The sequence below is a fragment of the Ctenocephalides felis genome, unplaced genomic scaffold, assembly GCF_003426905.1.
Source record: "Ctenocephalides felis isolate EL2017-DRISC unplaced genomic scaffold, ASM342690v1 CF-g0.4_SCAFFOLD_03687, whole genome shotgun sequence".
Taxonomy (NCBI): Eukaryota; Metazoa; Arthropoda; class Insecta; order Siphonaptera; family Pulicidae; genus Ctenocephalides; species Ctenocephalides felis.
The window spans coordinates 32,032-40,799 of NW_020539841.1; the positions used below are offsets into that span (position 1 = coordinate 32,032).

The 8,768-nt window shown below is 32.6% G+C and overlaps 1 pseudogene; it reads left to right on the forward strand.

The window, feature by feature from the left end:
- The first annotated feature begins 2,819 nt into the window (after positions 1-2,819).
- LOC113390891 lies at positions 2,820-8,695 on the forward strand (annotated as a pseudogene).
- Positions 8,696-8,768: the final 73 nt, after the last annotated feature.

The following is an 8,768-nucleotide window of genomic DNA, read 5'->3' on the forward strand; positions in this document are numbered from 1 at the left end:
TACATATTTAATTAAGATACTATATATGTATATATATATATATATATATATATATATCCTTATATAATAAAATTTTCTGTCCGGGTGTATGATTTGATACACCTCCTAAACGGTTATTCGGATTTTGATAAATCTTTTTAGAGTTTGTCAAAGAAATTTTTAAGATTTAATTAGCTATAAAAGTATAGTAATATTGTAAAAATTATGGCAAAAACTACAAAAATACACTTATTATTCTCTGGCATTGAAAACTTTTGAGCTGTAATCTGCTAGAAATGTTAACTCACTTGAAATTTGAATTTAGGTGACATTATGAGCCTAGATAATATTAGAATATAATATACAAGAAAAATGTTATGTCTACATTATTATTGCTGAAAAGCAGGTGAGATGTGCCAGAAATTAAAATAATATAAGATGCAGTCTACAGTATATGTTTGGCAGATGGAATTATATAATTCAGTTAAATAAAAAACTGCTTATTGGTTTACTTTACTAAATTATTTTATAATACAAAAAATATGTCTACTTAGCAAAAAAATGATTTAGATTTTTGTTTAATGTATCAAAAATTCATTTGTTTGTCATTGGATATGGCATATTTAGCAAATTGATCTTAGATTGAAGAACTAGATTTTACAAATTAATTCACCTAAGGTTTGAACATAAACAGTAATGTTTATTATATTTTTAGTATGAGAAATGTACTTTAGAAATTATAATTGCTTAAAAGCAACTGATATATCGTACGAGATTATGAAAATTATAGACTAAATTATTTGAGCAATTATGTTGTGTGGTAAAATCAAGTGTGATATTGATCTTTTACTGTAGATATTATATATATATTTTTTTTAATTTTTTATGATGTTGATGTATCAAAAAACTAGGACATCAAATAGGATATTAAAAAGTATAGGATAGGATATTAAAAAATTTGGAATTTTTGAATTATTGACGTGAGTACAGGGCAACGTATGTCGGGTCAGCTAGTATATATATATATATATATATATATATATATATATATATATTTTATATATATATATACATATAATATATATTTTAGCTGTAACAAGAAGAGGTATCTTTATACCGCGAACAAAAACTTCTTATCCTATATTACAACCATGGTTTGTATCATGGCTAAAAAAGTTTTTACATAAATGGTTTATATATATTTTTGTAAATATACATGTAATATGTGTTTTAGTATATTTTATATTTGTTTACATATAAACATATTTGTAAAAAATAATAACTAAAAAAAAAATTGCATATAAAACCCAACTTCACTTAACGCCATTTGCCGTTACTACAACTACGACGTCCAAGTCATACTTATTTATCTACAGTCCAAGTCTTTATTTTTAATTCAAAATTAAACAAACCAATTCCAATTATAATCTCGTATTTACCCAAGTGTTAAAATTATCTCAACTTCGTCTGCGGATTTTAAAAAACGACAAAAAGCGCCGACGTGTCATTAATTCCGACGCCATCTTTTATCACCTGTGTCCACATGACATGTCATGTCAGCAAAACGCCGTCTCTGTCGAGTTGTCAATTCGTAAAAGAAATTCGTGCATTTTAATTATTATCAAATGCACTTTGAACGGGCTGTGATAGTAATAAAAGATTAATACAAGTTTTTATTTTATTTGTTTTGTTATTTAGAATTTAGTGTAGACGACATATGTTTCGGGATTCGTGAGGAGTCGGTAAAGGATTGTTGATGTAAGTTGGATTTTTTGGTGTTGTAATTGATATTATTGATGTAAGTTGGTGTTTTGCAGGTGTTTTTGAGGATTTTGTAAGTATTTCAGGTGTTTGAGGTGTTTTGCAGGTGCTTACGTAAAGGTTTTGTGCAGGATCAATAATTATTTTTTTTTAGGTTATGTCTGTCACTAGGATTGCACAAAAAGGATTCTAATTGGAAAATCTTTTATATATTCACAAAAAGCTATTTTTCTCTTGTGATCAAAGTCTGGAAAGATGTAATTTCATCATTATCTTCTTCATAAGATTTTTTTTTTACTTCAAAGATTGCACTCATGTTTATGTAGAGGCTAAATGGTTTCTACGTACTTTTTTCAATGTAAAGCGACTATATCATATATTATATATATATATATATATATATATATATATATATATATTATGTTGAATTGCTTATTTTCAATGTGCAAATTACTTCGATTCAATGTCAATGTGTAAATTACATTCCAAACCATATATAAATTTTTAGTTGTAATACAGGAATTAGCTTCTCAGTTGACGAAAGCTGAAAATTTCTTCTATACAATTTAAATAATGCACTTGCAGATGTGCGAATGAAGTAATTATCATAGAGTAAACCCATAATTTTGATCTTCAACTAATAAGATTAATTATTAGGATAAAAAATACTCAATTTCATTATTTATTATATTTCTTACTAGTCAAAACTTATACTCATATTTGTGTATTAGCAATATATAAGTATGTATCACAATATTTGCTCCAAATGGACTCCTAAACTACTAAATTGATTTCAAATTTGCTTTTTCAAATACACACCTTGTGCATTTGGTTTCATCTTTAATCGATGAATAGTTTATATCGTAATATAGAGTTGCAAATATATATTTTACATTTTATTTGCTCACTGTGCACAATTAGATTGAACTCGAAAGATATAATTGCACAAAGATCACTTACTTAAAAAAGCCTTTAGCACTAGAAGCGTTAAATTCAAATCCGAAATCCTTAAAGTGCAAAGTAACGTAAAAAATCTCTAAAACATATAATTTTTATATTTACATATTTTGTTGTTTCAGATCTGCAATAATGGGTTGCTGCAAACGATTGTTTTGTTTTACACTGTCCAGTGCAATTTTTTTTGCACTTTTAGCATTTTTACCAGGAATTCCACCGATAGCCGAATTCTCTGAATTCAGGTATTATAAACAGCTAATATCCAGGGTGTCCCAGAACTCAACCTCAATTAGATAAAAAATCTTACATTGTTTGGAAATTATGAGCTTTCAAGAGTTTTAAGAGCTAGAGCTTTGGTGAAATTGTGACCATTTTTCAGTTACTGAGGTTGATTTTTATTACTTTTGTTTTTTTAAACTTTGAATTCATAATCGCAAATAAAATTTCTAAGACCACAGTCAAAAATAATGACTCAATTGCCCCGAGTTTTCAAGAATTAAGGAGGTATTCTACTGTAGAATTCTGAAAAAATCGAAAAAATTTTTTTTTCATATTTTCAAAGTTTAGTTATTCAAAAATATGTCATTAAAAGGATTTTTCAACATTACTATTATTTCCTGAGTTATATCCGTTTTAGTGACGTGGCCTCGATTCGGGTCCGACCGAGTCTCAAAACTTTGAACGCGTTTTTCTCGAAACTACTTTTTTCGAGCTGGCGGTAAAGATATCTCGAGTTCTAATGAACCGATTTACTTCAAATTTGGAGAGAATCTTCTCTATACATCGCTTTATCGCGACTTTTATGGACCTTTCCCAAAACTATAACTTTTCATTTAGTATTTTTAAAAAATTCGGAATTGTTAAAAAAAAACATGAAAAAAGAATTTTTTTTTCAAACTGCCGCCATTCAAACAAAAAATTTTTTTTTAACTTATTCAAGGTTCATACGATAGCGGCATCTATTATAATTAAGAATCCATCTATTTTTTATGTTTCAAATCACCAGGAGGGTTGGAATCATGTACGCCAGGACACCCTCTTTTTTGGGAACTTCCACTTTGACTGCTCATAACTTTGTGAATTTTAATTTTTTTTCTTTAATAATTTTTTTATGTAATAATAAAATATCAATAAACAAATAATAAAAAATCGATAGTAAAAATATTATTTGTTTCCTTTATACAGCGCTTCAAAAACCGGGCAAAATTCATGCTTCTACAGTAGAATACCCCCTTAAGACTTTCTGCTGAATCATGAATTTAAAATTTTTAACATCCGTTGACTTTGAGAGGCACTCCTTTAAAAAAAAACGTATTGAAGTCTGTTGGCAAGTTTCATCAAAATTTGGCGCATTTATACAGGATTGTAAAATGCTAAAATACCTGATAGTCTTATGAAAAAATTTTGAGTAAAAAAATAAAAACCTGAAAATCACACATTTCGCTCACATTTAGTTCTGGGCAAATTGAGTTCTGGGACACTTTGTATATATATACGATATATATATATATATATATATATATATATATATATACTTGTATATATATATATATATATATATATATTATCCTTTTTAAGTGTACCAGCTATTCAAAAACTAGAAGGTCCCCTAGAATTAAACAACTTACTAGACAATGCCGAGAATTATATTTAAACAAAATAGTAGGACCCGAACATTTACTAGTACACAAAAACGAACTATACACAACTCTCCACGGACAAATTGCCAAACTTGTGGACGGCAATGTCGTACATGTTGCACAAATTGGAAAACCATGCGGTAAATAACCATAAAAATATTATTTTGTTTACCAAATTTATTTCATCCATCTTTTACCGCAGAAGGTGAATACCAGGATAAAATCTGCGGCCGTCCATTAGGCATGCAGTTCATAAACGACAAAGAACTGATTGTATCAGACGCCTATTTGGGTATCTGGAAAGTCGATGTAGAACTTGGTAAAAAGACTCAATTGGTGTCCAAAGATGAAGTCATCAATGGACGTAAACCAAGGATTTTCAACAGTGTCGCCGTTGCTAAAAATGGTGATATCTATTGGACCGATTCCAGCAGCGATGTGAGCTTGGAAGATGGACTTTATACTGTTTTGATGAACCCTTCGGGAAGGTAAGGGTAAAAGATTTAATTTTATACTATATACACCTTAGTCTGTTTTTACACGGTAGATTGGTTCCAGATGAAGCCGTGTAAAAAAAAACGTGTAAAAAAAAACATTGATCTTATACAAAAATGGGTGATTTGTCCTACTCTCTAAAACCTATTAAAATTAGTGAAAAACAAGAATTTTCAAGTACAAGAATTCATCCTTATTTTAATAATAATTCCCCTAAATTAGTGCTATTCACATTTGCTTTGACCAGTAAAAATTGTTTGTACGCGCTAAAGGGGAATTCACTTAAATCTTTAAGGTAGTGTTCGCAAACTATCGATACTATCGATGGTTTCAGACTTTTTTCTTTCATAAATACTTTTTTGTGATATGAACATACTTCGCAAAAATTAAATTTGACAAAGAAACTTTAAGTACATAAAATTTCAAATCGTGCTAAATGGAATAAAATCGTGTAAAAAAATTAAAAAATATTCAATTTTCAAACCGTGTTATATCAAAACCGTGTACAAAAAGACCGTGTAAAAACAGACTTAGGTGTATTATTACATGTAATTTTTTTCCCCAGATTATTCCATTACTCGCAAGCGACCAAGAAGAATAAGGTGCTCTTGGATGGAATTTGGATTGCAAATGGTTTAGTTTTGAGCCCCTGATGAAGACTTTTTGGTGATTTCTGAAACTGCAGCTTCCAGGCTTATCAAACATCATTTGAAGGGCCCGAAGAGTGGCAGGACCGAACTCTTCTTGGCTGGACTACCAGGTAAAATGAAAAAAATATTTCATGAAGCCACATAATATTTTTAGATTATATGCTACCATTTTAGTCTATATACAACATTGAGACAGCCTGCAACATTTTTTGATGAAACAATTCAGAAAGTGCTTTTAAGACAATTTGAAAACATGTTTTAGACAGTTTTGATAGTTTAGGGCATTTTAGGGTATTTTCGGACAGTTTAGAACATTTTCGAAGGATTTGGAGCATTTTTGGGCTATGTAGAGCATTCTTAGACGATCCAGAATATTCTTGGACCATTAACAGCATTTTTGGACGACGCATAACATTATTGGACTCTCCACAACATTTTTGAACGATTTGGAGCATCGCCGGACTCTTTGAATCATCCCTGAATAATTTGGTGCATCCCTGGATAATCTGGAGAACTTTCGGACGATTTTTGAGCTATCCTGGACGATTTGAAGCGTCTCTAGATAATTTGCATCATCCTTGGATGATCTGGAGTGTTCCTGGATAATTTGGAGCGTTTTTAAATAATTTGTAGCACTCTTGGACGATTTATCCATTCTTGGTCGATTTGTACCATTCTTGAATAATCTGGAGCACTCTGGTACAATTTGGAGCACTCTGGGACGATCTGGAGTGTTTTTGGACGATCTGGAGTGTTTTTGGACGATCTGGAGTGTTTTTGGACGATCTGGAGTGTTTTTTGGACGATCTGGAGTGTTTTTTGGACGATCTGGAGTGTTTTTGGACGATCTGGAGTGTTTTTGGACGATCTGGAGTGTTCTTGGATAATTTGGAGCATCCCAGGACAGTTTGCAGCATTCCAGAACGACCTGGAGCATCTCTAGACAATCTGTAGCATCATCGGACAATTCAGAGTATCCCTGGACGATTTGGAGCATCCCTGGTTAATCTGAAGCATTCCTGGACAATGTGGAGCAACCCTCGTCAATCTGGAGCATCCTGGGACAATTTAGAATATTTTTTTAACGATTCACAACATTTTTGGACCATTTGAAACAATCTTAGACGATTTAAAATATTCTTGGACGATTTAGAACATTTTTCGATAATCTGGAACGGTTTTGTAGGACCAGGAACTGATTTGGACGCCATGCAACGTTTTTGGGCAATTTGCAACAATTTAGGTAACCTGAGGCTGTTTTAAATAATATGTAACTGTTTTGCTTGAGTAGGAACTTGGACGATCTGGAACTGTTTTGGAGGATCAGGAACTGTCTCGGACGATCAGGAACTGTTTTGGAGGATTTGCAACTGTCTTGGACGATCTGCGATCATTTTTTTAGACGATCTACATCAGTTTTAGATGATCTGCAACAGTTTTTAGACAATCTGCAACAGTTTTTAGACAATCTGCAACAGTTTTTAGACAATCTGCAACAGTTTTTAGATGATCTGCAACAGTTTTTAGATGATCTGCAACAGTTTTTAGACAATCTGCAACAGTTTTCAGACAATCTGCAACAGTTTTTAGACAACCTGCAACATTTTTAGTCAACCTGCAACAGTTTTAGACTGCATCAGCAGTTTTTCTTTACCAAAAACATTGCAAAATATTTTTATCATTTATTTCCAGGTTTGCCCGACAACCTGACGCCCTTGAAAGACAACGAAGGCATTCTAGTGCCATTGGTGCAATCGTGCGATGACGACCATCCTGCTATTTTCCATTCGATGGCACCTTTTCCATTGTTACGTAAAGTTCTTGTACGGTTATTGCATTCTGTTGACTTGATACTGGAGAAGGCTAACGAAATTTACCCTAACGAGTATCTTCAGAAGGCCAAATATTATGTAAGTAGATAGAAGAAATATACATATACAGTAGAACTCCAATCATCCGAACTCCAATCATCCGAACTCCAATTATCCGAACTCTGACTATCCGAATCGCCGATTATCCGAATCACTTTCAGAAAAAAAATTGTCCAAAAAAAGTCTAACAATAAGTGCGCTATTATTCTTCCACCAGCAAAGCCAGTGTAGGCACATTGTTTGTTTTGATTTGACGGAGATGTTTACAAAACAATGATTTTTATTTCTAAACTTGTACATAAGTACATTTTATTTATATTCAAACATGTGAAAATGTCATGTTTCTTTCATTTAATTCAATAAAAAAATAGTGCAATATCAAAACGTAACTTTTTTTTTCTCCAACGGTAATTTTAAAAACAAACTCCGATTATCCGAATATTTGATTATCCGAATGGGTCCGGTCACCATTAATTCGGATAATTGGAGTTCTACTGTACTAGTACAACTTCACCATTGGAATTTTTTTGGTGATACTATTTTAAAGTAGAGGGTACAAAATGTGTAACCACGTATTGTTTTAATCGGACGACGTCGCTACCACGACCTTGATGGTCACGTCAATTTTTTGTCGCAAAAATTTTTTTTGGTCGTTAGTAGTTAAGTTTTAAGAAAATAGAAGTGTTTTGTATATCTTGTATATCTTTTACAGTGGGGTAACTTTGAAATGTTGACGTCAGTAATTTCCCCAAAACGTTTGACGATTTTGCACGTCGATTACAACGGCAAAATTTTGGGATCGATGCATTCGATGACAGGAGACGTCAAAGGCATCTCGCATGCCTTACCTCATTCCGATGGATATCTGTATTTGGGGTCACCATTTAATAACTATTTGGCACGAGTACCTATGCCCAAATCTTCGAAGATCAGAGTGTCTAAGGTCACTTATGAGGGCGAGGGATTGGATGTTGCTGGGAAAAGGTAAAGGAGACTCCTAAGGTAAAGGAAGTACCTAAGGTAAGGAGGTGCCGAAGGTAAGGAAGCACCTAAGGTGAAGGAAGTCCCTAAACAAAAGGAGGTCGTTGAAAGAAGTGCCAAACAGAAGGAAGTTCCTAAACAACAGAAGTGCCAAAGCCTAAAGAAGCACCAAAGCCTACACCCAAACCAACTGAAGCACCAAAGCCCACCAAGGACTTCCCTAAAGAACCTCCAAAGGACGCCCAGAAGCCCAAAGAACCTTGCCAAACCTAAACCAGAACCTCCAAGCCGACAAAGGCACCAGAAACCACCAAACCGACAACGACTACTCCTAAACCAGCACCAAAAGAACCAAGCCTAAGGAGGTCCCCAAACAAAAAGAGGCACCAAAACCAAAACCAGGACAAAAAATTAAGGAACCTGCACCAATTGTG